Genomic DNA, 14888 nt, shown 5'->3' on the forward strand with positions numbered 1-14888 from the left:
TCAACTTCGTCAATGGAGTAACAATAACTAAAAAGCTTTTATAAACCTCCTATAATACCTAGTAGATCCTAAGAAGATCAAAATAGCGGTTGGAGTCATGGGTCTAGGACACCTCTTAACTGCCTCAACTTTATGTGGATCCCTCATGATTCCTTCACTAGAAATAATATGCCCAAGGAAAGTCACGGCATTCAACCAGAACTCATACTTAGAAAATTTAGAATACAACTTCTGATCCTTAAGAGTCTACGACACAATTTATAGATGATTGGCATGATCCTTCTTACTCTTAGAATTCACCAAAATATCATTAATATACACTATCATAAAAAAATCTAAAAATAACTTGAACACCCAATTCATGAGATTCATAAATGCAACCAGAGCATTATTTAACCCAAATGACATAACCAGGAACTCATAGTGACCATACTGGGTTCAAAAAGTAGTCTTGGGAATATCACCCTCCCTAATTTTCAACTGATGATAACTCGATCGAAGATTAATCATAGAGAAACATCTAGCACCTTGTAGCTAGTCAAAAAGATCATTAATCCTAGAAGAGGATACTTATTCTTCACAGTAACCTTATTCAACTGTCGATAGTCTATGTACATTTGAAGGGACCCATATTTCTTATGCACAAGAAGTATAGAAGCACCCCATAAAGAAACACGAGAATGGATGAAACCCTTATTAAGGAGCTCATTTAACTATTCTTTTTGCTCCTTCAACTCAATAAGAGCCATTCTATAGGGAATAATAGAAATATGATGGGTATCCAATAAAATATCAATCCCAAAGTCTATCTCCCTATCGTGAGAAATGCCAGGAAGATCATCAGGAAATTCATTGACCATAGGGACAAATTGTAAAGAAGGGCCCTCGGAACTAAAATATTTTACTAGAACCAAATGATATAGATACCCATTGGAAATAAAATTTTGGGCTCTAAGATAAGAAATAAACCTCCTTAGGCACTAAGGAACTTTCCTCCCATTTGATTACCGGTTTATTAGGAAAGTGGAAACTGACCTTTTGGGTCCTACAATCAAAGAGGCATAGCACAAATAAAGCCAATCTATCCACAAAATCACATCAAAATCTACCAAATCCACCAATGTCTCCCTATGGAAGATAGTCACCAGATAACCTCTATAGACCTTTCTAGCCAGAATAGAATCACCCACTAGAGTATACAAAGAAAAAGGATTGAAAATACTTTCAGGACCAAATCCAAAATGTACAGCCATATAAGGGGTCACATAAGAGAGAGTAGACCTCAAATCAAGAAAACAACATACATCATGAGAGAAAAGTTGTAACATACTAGTGACCATATTAAGAGATACCTCAGATTCCTGTTGGGTGGCAACAACATAGAGATGATTTCGGCCAGTGTTGGTACTATTAGTAGAGCCCTTTGGTGTAGGATTCAAAGAAGGGGTTATGGGACCTTATTAGCTCTAGTAGCCAACTTAGCTAAAGGATAATTCCTCTGAATATGACCAGGACAACTGTAACTAAAACACTAATTCCTTTCCTCATCATAATAGCCACAGCAAAGCTTACCACAAAATCAACAAGGAGAATAGGGTGGGGATGACTAAGCTCTACTAGACTGAGACTAGACACCCTGTGCCTTAGGACCCCTGCTAGTCTCACAATAACAATCGTTAGACTACTTGGGATAGAGAGTACTAGCCAATGAATATGAATTAGAATTTCCCTAATTTTTCTTGTTAGACCACTGTCTACCATCTCTCCCAGTGTTTTGCTGATTCACACCCTGTTCTTAATATTTGAGCTTCTTATTGTGCCTTTCATCCATCTCTACTTGTTTCTTCTTTATGTCCTCAACCTATTGTATATAAACCATAAGTTTGGAGATATCTATGTCATTGTTCAACATAGCAACCTTATACTACAAGATCAAATCATGAGAAAAAACTAAAGAAAACTTTGTCACCCTAGCCTCATCCTAGACACCAGCTTCGGAGCATAACGAGACAACTAATAGAAATTCAGGGCATACTTTTTACACTCATCCTATTTTGCTTCAAGTTCACAAACTCTTTGGCTTTAACTTTCCTTAACTCCTGAGGAAAGAAACGATTAACAAAGTCACAAAAGAACTCCTCTCACATAGCCTACTTAGCATTATCACCCCTCGACTACTTCTACTCCTCATACCACTGATATGCCATATTTTTCAGTTGATACATAGAAAAATCCTCACCTTCTACATCAGTAACATGCATCACCCTAAAAATCTTCTCCATCTCATTAATAAACCTTTGAGGATCCTCCTCAACCTTAGAGCCGGTAAAGGTTTGAGTATTCAACCTCATAAACTCACCAACCGAGGTAACCTCAGATGAAACAACAACAGAACAATAGGACTAGACTAATGGGACTGAGATATTACTAATTGAGTAAGCAAATGAATAGAACAATGAAACTCCATATTAGAGATATCCCTATGAGGTGACTAAGCATGAGTGTCACCAACCAGGGAAGGACAGTGGGAACCAGATTCATTATGGGGCAGCACAATCAAGAGCAGCAACCCTAAAATGGGTATGTACTCTATAAGAAGGATAAGTTCCCTCTGTGTCACCCTTAGGTGGGGGAAAAAGTCTAACAGAGTGTCTACAAATATTAGATATTTGAGGAGGCATGATCTAAAAAGAGAGCAAACCAGGAGTTCGAGAAGTACCATGACCCTAGGCTTTATAGCATAAAATAGAACACAAGAAAGGGAAGCATTCTTAGATACCTTATAGCCTCTTCCTTATAAGTATGGTGCGCTACACATCCATAAAAAAAACTCTACTTAATACAGCTTTATGGACACCCAACAACTCTGAACCTTTCTTTGATACCAAGCTTTCCATGACGTAACACTAGGCCTATCCATGATGGGTATCTCAAGCCCACGGAGGGTCGGAGGCCACTCTTATAGCCTGTTCAATTCGAACATAATACAAATAATAATAAAGTTGAAGACAATTAGAGAGTAGAGATAAAACAATCAATGTAACTTAAGATTTAAGATCAAAGAGTCAACAACACTATCCAACCCACACATATCCACAAAAGCCTTTAAACTAATCTGAATATCGAACAAGGTAGGGATATGTCCTGACTCTGACAGTGACAATGACAATGGTAATGTTAATATGAACTTCAATTCTAAAATATGGAAAGAAATCGAGGGAATGACCAAGCTTTTCAAAAGATGGAATTTCACCATTTCACTGCAAATCCCGTGGATGATCGTACCACCTAACACTGCATAAACTAACAAATGAAATACCTAGGAATCTAAATCATAAAATGATGTAGTGTTTGGGACAATTAGCAGGGTGAGTACTAGCATGTAACTTGAGGTAGGGATAAAATAATGTCATTCCAAAATCAAATCTAAATTTAGTGTACATGTTCATATATATGCAAATATATATATATACACATAATGCTTGGATAGGAAATAAGGTTTAAGCATGAACTTTAAAACCATTAACTTAGACTGCATAGCTCTACCATCCTAAAGGCACCCATGGGCTATATGGGTTTAGTCCCCCCTGCTAAAAGGGTCCCAATGCGTGTTAGCTGAATGAACCAGAAAAATTCAAGGATGGGTCAGGGAATGCCTTAACACCAACCAATCTAATATATGTATATATATGTGTATCTATATATACGTATATATATGTGTGTGTGTGAATTATGCACACGGTCATAAAGACCACCACGCTAGCAAACATAGTTTCTAATATTGGTCCCCCCCCCCCCCCCCCCCCAAGATCCTTACCTTTATGGCGAGCTATAAAATCTCCTTAAAGCCCAAATTAAAAAAATTGCACATAACCCATCCATTAAACTAAGAAATCATCCATCAAGGCATATACCGTTGGTATCATCATACCAATTACGCTTGCGAGCTTATATAATTATTCCAGTTTAATTATCCATCGACCCAGGGGAATGCCACAACCCCAAAGTCCCAATCTAAAACTAAAACATGGTCAACAAGGCCTTTCCAAAACCATTATTCTAATCTGTGTAGCCATTAGGGTAATTCAATAGATTAGAAGAGTAAGCAAAACCATGTGATTATCTATATTTTGAAACCAATTATGCAAGTGGGTTGAGGTTATTATTAATTTCATACTAAAATCCTTAAAAATGGGGGAATGCCACAACCCCCTTCTCATCCACAATACCCATGCACATATTTAATTCAAATATTATGGATAAAGCATGAATAACAATTCCAAAACCATGAAAAAATTAACCAAGGAATAATCATACAAAATGCTCAACCCATCATTCAAAATCCACACATTAAAATCATTAAAGATCAAACCATTACATTCCATAATAAAATACAAGTTTGGAGAAGAGATACATGCCTTAAAACACCAAGAATTTAAAGAATAAACCATCACTACCACAAAACACACAATTAGCAACAAATTTTTACCAACAACTATAACATTGTTGGCTTAAATCAATAAATAGAAATAACTTATTTATATTGTTGCTCTATGGTAAAAATTTTAACCATGAATTTTTTCTTGCTGGGAAATATCTCAATATTATTGCCATATTTTGTGGATAATTATAATAAATTTTGAATATAAATAAATTGGAAGCAACATATTTAAATTGTTGGAGAAAATATTTTTATTGTTAGTAAAATTATTAGCTTTCTCAACAACTTATTCCATTTGTGGCCTCAATTCTTTTTTTAAAGCAGCACAAAGATTCCCTCTTTTTCTTTTAAAAAAATTCATTCCTAAATTTTTTCCTCTTTTAATTTAACTTTACCCAAATTCTTTTTTTATTTTTTTATTTGCGTGTGAAGCGCACCAACAAAAATGGGTTGAAGTTGGAAGAGATCAACTGCTCAAAGTTTGGTGGGAGTCACAATGACGTAAAAGTGATTGATGGTGTTGATAATAACATTACACATTCCTTTAAGAGGTAACTCCTTTGTATCTTTCGTTCCCTCTTCCTGAAACCTTAAATCCTTAAAAGGAATTTCCTTTTAGTTCTACATTTGGTCAAATTGAAAATATGAAGAAGTATAATTTCATGACTTTAGGTCAAAATCAGAGAAAGTCTAGTAAAATTGAATGGTAGGTCTGAGCGAAAGTAACAAGTATGATGTTTCTACATTATTAATGCAATCATAATCAAAATTTAGTTGAGTTTTTTTAAAATTATTATTTTACCTACTTACAATTTGATAATTTTGTTAGTTTATCAATTATATGGCATCTTTATGTTGTTAGGTTATATTTATTGATATTTAAAGGTTATGACAGTATCTGGTACTTACCGTAACATCTTTACAAATACAAGTTCTACTTTTTTGTGGCTTCGTGTTTTTGTTCAATTTCTCAATTGGATTGTTTATATGATATTGTTATATTTCCCCCTCTTGACAATTAGTTTCATGCCATTTCTATAAAATTGGTAGCAAATTCCATATCAATGCATTGAAATTATTGATATTAGTAAGGAGGTTATCGTTTCAAGCTACATAAACAGCCTCTTGTAGAAATGTGTGGTAAGGTTGCGTACAATAAAACAAAAATTATTGTGGTTTCATCCTTTCTCAAAACATATGCATAGTGGAAGATTTATCACTAGGTTGCCTTACTTTTAGCAAAGTGGTAGCTATAAGAAAATGGGTAGAAGTATCAAGGTTCACTATAGTATATCCTAAGGATATGTGATCTACTTTGGTTGAGGCTCCTTCGGACACAACCTTTCTATATTCACAAAGTAAGGTTCACCTTAGCTTTAGTTCTGATTACAGAATTTATTAAATCTGTCCGAACTTCCCCAGTCGATTTTGGTCAAAGTATCCAAAATCGATTATAAAAATGATATATATATATATATATATATATATACAAAAAAAAAATTTACTTAGCAAAAGATTATATATACAATTACGTGGTAAAAGATTTGTCTTTCTGTCAATATTCAGTCAACTCCATTAGGAAATTCAATAACAATGATAATTGGATTTCCTATTCTCAAATATAATATCCAGCTTTAGGAGTTGATGTTAGTTGCACACTGAATTGATTCACATATTTTGGAAATAGCTTATTTGTATGTTTGATATTATATTTTAATAGCTAAAGATTTTGCATGTCTTACGACCTACTCAGAGAAAAGATTGAGATTTTTCATGTTGTATGAACTCTTATACAATGACTTTTCTTTGCTATCTGATTCACTAAATTAAGGATGTAACTTTGGGAGTATTCACACACTAATTTGAATTTTGTATTTATCCAAAATATCATTTTAGGATATGATTGGTGTTCTCCTATCTGAGCATGACTGGCTTTGGTTTATCTGGATGGCTTTATATGGATTTTTATTATATGATCCTGGAACTTATGCATGGTACTCATATCTTGACAGATGTATCCCTAATCAAAGCATGGGGAATGTATTGATAAAGGTAGTTTTGCTTTTGAGAAGAATTTCCTTCATGATGAGCTTGACCTACCAATCATAAAAGAACTACTTTTATATGAGTTTGACCAGTACCTTTAATACTCTTTGCTTTAGGTTTTATTAAACCAAATTATGCTAGGTTTGACTGTCATAGCTGTTATCTTTACATGGAATAATTTATGGCTGGAGAAACTTTCAGAGCTTCCAAATAAGTTAGAAAGATGCCCTTCCAACTTTATTGTTCGGTGAGCACTTCCATATGACAAACCTTTGCTGGTTGTTTTAGCTCCTTCTCCCTAGTAAGGTTGATTTCATTTTTCATTCTCTTGAAGGATTTAGGTTCTGGATCGCTGTCAGTGTTTTGGACTTTTGGTATGTCTTTTACTACACTTCTTAGCCCCTTCTTCAACCTCAGCCTAAAAAAGATGGCCAAATATAAAATAGAAACTTTTGATCTTTATTAGTCCATCTCTAATGAAAATCTTCTCATTTTTATAAAAAATATTTTCCTGACGTCATAGATGTTATTTTACATTATTTTCTTAGATATGTTTTTTATTGCCTGTGCACACTATGCTCACTACCTCAATTAGTATCAGTGCTGGAAGTCACATTTAAAATTTTCCATTTCTTGAAAGGTTTTTAAAATTTTCACCTTTACTTTGCAGCCAGTATTTGGTCGGCCATATAGTTAATATTTTTATAGTGTTACTGTGTTTAAGCTGTGTGTTATGCACCTGCCATCAATTTTACTAGCTATAAGCTTGTTTTTCGAGAATTTAGTGTGTTTTACATGAATTTAGAGTGTTTCACATTTACATTGAGGACTTGTTACTTCTCCTTAGCATTATTAATACATCTTCATTGGGTGTGAGCATCCATGTAAGGTTATTAATATGCACAAAGGATCTGTCATCAAGTGTAGCCCTGTCGCTTGATCGCGGAACACTTATTTTGTCATCATTTTATGCATTGACAGTTGTAAATTCTCTTAGTAGACTGCTAAAAGGATTTCCATTTTTGGTTTGATGTGATTAAATTGTATTGATCTTTGTCATAAGATAGACTTCTTAGCAAAAGGCATATACAAATAAAATGTCATCTCTTCTCATCTATTTGGCTCTGAAAACATGTCATTGTTAATTTCAGTACATTCAGGTTGAATTATGTGGTTATACTAGTAACTATATTTTACAAATGATAACTATATGGCTATACTAGTAATTTAAAGTTATTACATTATTTTATGTGGTTACACTAGTAATTGGAACAATCTTTAGTATAATGAAATATGATTTCTGTGTTGGAAAATCATAGGGTGATTCCTCTTCAAGCTCGTGTAGCGTTCATGTCTATGGCTTCTATATTTTTGAATTTCTGCTTGTCAGCAACTATGAGCAAGTAATTATTGCCGAAAGGATTGGAAGGGGAGAGCAGGTTAGTGCAAACCTAACTAATATTTGATCTTTAGCCCATTTTTGGGCATGTTATTCTTATTCATTTGCACTACTCCTAGCCTGTTTTCTTTTTTCCTATAGTTATTGGTTGTTTCTTTCTTCTTAATCCTGGTTAGTTTTATGTGAATGGGCTCGATTGTAGCCTCTTATGAACTGAACTGACGCCTAAAATTTTTATGAAAAATCTTGAAGTTGCATGCTGTCAAGGATTACAGTGATACATGACTTAAAAGTTGACTAAGTATCCTTATCTTAAAAAGAATACAAGTAGTTGTCTCGTTATCCCATCTTAGACATAACTAGGAGTAAAAATTTACCTCTATCCTTCCTTTGAGTTGAAAGAATCGAGTTATCTTAAGAAACTACTACATTTTCTTGAAATATTACTTCGAGTACAAAATTTTTCTCAAATGCAATTTTTGTAACAGGTTGCTGAAAGGCAAGGGAAGTATCTTATTAAATTGTTCACCAACATTGGGAAATAGAATTGAGGCAAGGCTTTCTCTGCCAAAGACGTCTCTCTAGGATATTCATTTACTTACAGACATCTTTGAAGCATGGCAACTGTAGGGTGTTACAAACTCTCGTGGTCTCAGCCAATCTAAGGTACATTGTATTCTTTATCATCTTTATTAAGCTATCCAAGTCTAAGTTTTCAACCACATTCACGTATTTCTTTATACACTAAATAAACACTAATTGATTTTAATTCAATCCAAATAGTAGTTGAAATTTTTAATGCACCCCCTGAGATTCAATTCTTCACTTGGAGGTTTATATGAAAAAAGGCTCATCACTCATGATAAAAAATCAAATTCAAACCAACAGAAACTCCATGATTGAATTTTTTATCATGTAAAGATATGCTTTTCTATAGTTCTTATTCAATCCGTGCTTATGTCTTTTCCATTTTTTTAAAAAGTATAATCATGCAGGCTTGTCTTCTTTCATAGGGAAATTCAACGCTAGTGGTGATCTTGTACAAAAATGGACAAGACATTGGAAGGAGATTTTTCTTCAAGTCACTAACTATTGGAATGTAATATGATACTTTTTTTTTGTAAATAAAAACATTTTTTTGGAAATGATATGTTGAAAGTACATATTTTATTGGACATCTTATGTATTGACATTTACATGTATATAATATGTGTTTATGTATATTTAAGAATTATGATTATTTCAAATTCATAATTGCATTGAAATTTATTGAATTATTTAATATAAAATATGAATTATGCTCGTTGCAACAACTAAAAGAATTGTTGCTACAACGTACAGGTAACTAGCTCTTCCGCCAATTTTTGGCAACAAAAATATTGTTGGAAATATAATGTATTTATTCCAACAAGGATTATTGTTGCTAAATATTTTCATAAGTGAAAATAAAATAACTTTGCAACAACAAAATACAATTGATACAAACAAAAAATATTTGTTGCCTTAACTTAATTTTGGAAACAACATCAATTGTTGTTGCGTAAACTTTTTGCATCGGGGTTTATTGCAATAACATGCAATAACTTTTTGTCATTGAGGAGGGTACTTTTGGCAACAACATCTAATATATAGCAACAAAAAAATCATTGGTAAATTCCTTTCTTCTTGTAGTGCATACCTAGAACCCTAGATGACCAACCCTTGGAAACCATAGCTTTGTTTTTAACTTGAGAATTTGGGAGAGAAAAATAATGTATTTGATTGAGTGATGAAGAGTTATGGGGTCCCTTAGGGTGTTTTATGTCGTGGGTTATAATTGGGGATAATAGGAAATGACCAAAGTTCCCCCAGTTAACTTAGAGGAAAACTGTCGCCCAGTAGCTATGGGTCAGGCAACGACTTGTGGTCACTGACCACAAGTCATCACCACGACTCGTAGCCAGTGACTCAGGAATACCTCACTGGTTTGGTCATGAATCCCACCCTACAGCTCATAACGTGACCTTATGACTCGTGGGGTCCTAGTCGTACTCAAACAGATATATTAAGCAACCTACTGGTCAAACATCGATTTGGCACTATACAACTCGTGAGGAGTCTTCATGACTTGTCACCTAATTCGTACCCTAACAGTGACAACCAAAAATCCAGATATTTGTAGAGTCCAAAATCTGAGGCATTACAGATTATTTCATGGTGTTATGTTATATATAATATGCATTTGTTACTTTATGTATTTTCAATGATTAGTCCAAAAGATTTGAAGAAAAATTTACACAAACATCACATAAAAAATAAATAATGGGCGAAACATCACAATTTACATGTAACTTCAAACCAATAAAAATACTAGTTTAGGTGTGCGTGCCTTGCACGTGTACCTCACTTTAATGAGTTTAAATATTACATTAAATAGGATATTTGTTTAAATAATAAAGATAAATATAATAATTAAATTTTATATCTTTTGAGTATGTAGAGATGGAGAATTTATTTATTAAACCTAATCTTTATAAAAAATATTTTAAAAGTCGATCGGCATTCATCTACCATCTGTAAATTGCAACAAAATAATACAATGATAGAGACATAAAATAATACAATGAATTTAATCTTTACACAAAAACTTTCTCAAAGTTATCTGACAATCATATATTACTTGTAAACAATAACAAATAATACGATAATAGAAATATCAAAATAATACAACCAAACCTAACCTTTACATAAAAAAATTTCTCAAAGCTGACCAACATTTATCTATCACCTGTAAATTGCACCAAAATAATATGATAAAAGTGATACCAATATAATAAAATTAAACTTAAATTTTACACACAAAAAATTCTCAAAGCCGATTGAGATTCATCTACGAATTGTAAACTACAATAAAATAACAAACTAATAGAGATATTACGATAATACAATTAAACCTAACATTTACTATAAAAAAAATTAAAGACGGTTCACATTCATCTAGCACCTGTAAATTAAAATAAAACAATAAGAAAATAAAGATATCAAAACAATAAAATTAAACTTAACCTTTACACAAGAAATGTTTCAAAGCCAACCGATATTCATCTACGACCTATAAACTATAAAAGAAAATATAATAGTGATCACAAAACTTCAATTTTTATCCGACTAATTCTTGTCTGGGCAAAAATTTTGACCTTAAAGAATGATATTGAATAAAAACAAAGAATTCTATTATGCTGACAAAAATAAATAAGAAGTTGAGGATTAGAAAATCAAGCATCCACCATCTAGACATGCAATCAAATCAAGTTAGATGAGCATCAATCATATTCTCCCAATAGGCAAAAGATTTTCCAATGTAAACATCAAAGAAGTGTTGTAATAGAAAATAACCAAGGGATATGTGAAAGCTAATAATTGCAAAGCATTAATGGCCATAAATAAGACAATAAATAAGTATACTAAAAATCGAGAATACCCAAAATATTTGTACCCAAATAGAAATGATATACACCTTTTGGTTGTCGAGGAACTAAAAGCGCAGTAACCCACAAGAACATTGAAATATCTTCTCTTCCCTTAACAAGGAACATAAGAGTAGAGAATAAAAAATAGAAGTAAAATAATTCAAGTTCAAAGCAATAAAAAGCAAACTGAATAAGCAATAAACATGAGAAGAAATAAATCCATCGTAAACAATTACCTGAGTATGATTCAAGCCTGAAGACATGTGGAAACTTTTAAAGAAAAACTCTTTGTGTAAATAAAAGATAGGAGGAAAAATTTATGATATTCATTGTACAGCCTCCTTTGGCTCCCTCTTCCAGGGAGTCAAAGCTTACACTCACATCCTTTTGTAACAATCAAAATTCAAAATTTTACCTACAAAATAATCTATTAACTAGTCATATATCCATCTGAACCCACATTCTTTTGTAATAATCAAAATTAAAAATTATATCTACAAAATAATTCATTAATTGATCATATATCGATCTCAGTGATTAAAAATAAAAAAGATACTTTTATGGAATCCAAATCTTTTTTAAAATAACATTTAATGGAAATCTGATTTCAATATCACAGAGTATTCAACTTAAATAGTAACCAAATCATATGATCATTAACGTGATATAACCAAAAATTGAAGAAAATGTAGTGACCAATTTGAGATAAAAAGTCGCAACAAAAGTGGGATTTGAATAAATTGAGAATCGATCCTCTTCTACAAAGTAAAAACTAATGCATCATCCATCACGCTATTAACAGAATCAAATTCTAGAAATCTAAAGCTAATTCTAAAATAAAAGGGAGAAAAAACAATGTAAATATCAATAATATGCTCACATAGTTATCCCTTTAAATTAAACCTAATATTTCTTCTAATTGAACAGTAGAAAATAAAATATTGATTAATTATCCTACCATATATTATGGGAGTCCCATATATTTTAGGAAGTGTAGTAGAAAGAAAAATATTAATTAATTCTCCTACCATATAGTTTAGGAGTCCATTACATTTTGGAAGTCTAGTTAATATAATAAAAAATAATTAAATAATAAATTATAAAAAATAGTGAAAAGACAGTTTTGTCTAAAGAAAAGTCTTTTAATGATGGAAAAAAAGTTCAAATCACTTTTCTAAGGGTCTTCACACTTTTAATATTTTATATATATATATATATATATATATATATATTATACATTATAAATATACAAATTGGGATACAAGTCATGGAAAATACCACAGCTAACAAGTCGCGTGGCTTCCCAAAAGGTAAAATAGCCAAATCGTCATTTAGTCAAGTCGTCAAAAAAGGTGATCTGTCGCGTTGATTCAAGTGTCTATTTTTGTATTTTTTTTCCAAAAAAATTGTCTATTTTTTATATTTTCTCTTCAAAAAGTGATCCTTTTAAGTTGGTAACTTATTATTGAAGAAAAAAATTAAACTAAGCACTTGTTATTCTAATTTTTGTAATCTCAGCTGAGCTCATATGTTGAGTTGTAGCTTAATAATATTGGAGATGGATACGAGAGAAAATTGAAGGAAAAGTGTCTTTTAAGTCTTGAATGAAGGATTGGTGACATTAACAAACAGATAGGGTCAAACATCATTAGGAAACTTGATTAAGTTAATTGTGAACTTGATTAATATTTTTAAAACTTTATAATTTTTTTAAAAATACAAATCAACCCAACCTACACCCCTCTTCGATAAAAATCAACCACTCTCTCCTCTCTCTCCTATTTCTCTTAACTCTCTCTCCCAACCAACAGTTCTGCAAAATTTCTCCCTTGAAACCCCGACGACTTCTACCTCCATCGACAAATAGTTGGTCTTTGAGTTCCCCTCTTTTCTTCTTTCAAACCCCGACGACTTCTACCTCTAGTGACAAATAGTTTGACTTCGAGTTCCCTTCTTCAATTCAATCAACCTGTCTCCCATCCCTCTCTCGACAGCTTCTCTGAACTCTCTCCCCACCAACTATTCTACAAATTTCTCATTTCAATCCTCGACGATTTCAATATCTGACTAAAAATAGTTGGGCTTCGAGTTCCTTTTCGACTTCAACCTTCAATCGACATGACAGCCTTGCTCTCCGACCACAACAGTTTCGAATTATTTATTGTTCCCTTTCTTCTTTTACAGGTAAAAATTTATGGCCTTTTTAATTTTAAAGAAAATAAAGAACTTGAGCAACTTCTCTTATAGTATTGGTTAACAATTTCAATATTTGTTACACTAATTTGAAATGCGGTCTGAAATGGTCTTTTTATTATTTGTGTTTATAAAAACAAAATGACAATTTGGTTTGATTTTTCTATTCTTATTCTTGGTAAAAATGGTGAAATTGCTGTTTTTTGTTAAACAAAATCGTGATACTGTTTTTTGTTTTCTCCGATAGATTACCCATCTGGTGCAACATATTAACCATCTGATGCAATAGATTTCTTATATGATGCACTAGATCAACCATCTGATGCATTAGAGGAACCTTCAGATTTCAATTTTGATACACCAGATTAATAATCTGATACAATATATTAACTATCTGATGAAACAACTTTACTATATATTGCAATAGATTAAGCATCAGATAAAAAATTTGATGCAACTAATTAATCATCTAGTGCAATGGAAGAACCATCAGATTAATGATCTGATTTAACAGATGAACCTCCTGTTGAATAAAATCCCATCAACTCTTCCTACAAGAAATGTCCAAGACTTGATTTTTCCAACTGATCATTCATCTGCCGCGATAGACGATCCTATATTAGAAGAAATCTAAATAATGTTGACCGTTGATAACTGTTCCAATAGATCACTCATGTATTACAATAGATGTGTGACCTGTTGCACAGACCATTCATCTTTCTCAATAGATGAGTGATATATTTTGTATTGTCGCAACAGATTACTCCGTCGTTGCTGCAGGTTAGTTAACTGCTCTGGCAGATCACTCATATGTTGCAACAGATGTATGATCTATTTCACAAACCTTTCATCTTTATCAATAGATGAGTGATATGTTTTGTATTATCACAATAGATTATTTAACTATTCCAGCAGATCACTCATATGTTGCAACAGTTGATGTCACAATAGTCGTGTGATTTATTTAACAGACCATTCATCTATCTTAAAAGATGAGTGATATGTTTTGTATTGTTGCAACAGATTACTCATCCGCTGTAATAGTTTGGTTATATGCTACAACAGATATACTACCTAGTGCAATAGATCGGTGATCTATTGCAACTGTTATTTTACTGTTTTACTTGTTTGATTTACTGTTTTCCTTGTTTAATGATGTATTAATCAACAATAATATATTATTTTATGTTCCTACTAATTTTAGATAATATGATTCCCAACAGAACAGAAACCGAATCAAGTCTAAGTAAAGGAACAAGTAAAGTAGCTAAGCTACATCTACCACTCTATGAGCTTGCTTTACAAGTGTTATCTCAATCGGGAGTAGAATATGATGAACACGGAGAGGAGGGATATTTCA

General features: G+C 32.4%; 1 pseudogene; it reads left to right on the forward strand.

Annotated features, from left to right (window-relative positions):
* Positions 1-7905, forward strand: part of LOC107846448 — a 47378-nt pseudogene extending 39473 nt beyond the window's left edge.
* Positions 7906-14888: the final 6983 nt, after the last annotated feature.

Source organism: Capsicum annuum, chromosome 11 (assembly GCF_002878395.1).
Source record: "Capsicum annuum cultivar UCD-10X-F1 chromosome 11, UCD10Xv1.1, whole genome shotgun sequence".
NCBI classification, from domain to species: Eukaryota; Viridiplantae; Streptophyta; class Magnoliopsida; order Solanales; family Solanaceae; genus Capsicum; species Capsicum annuum.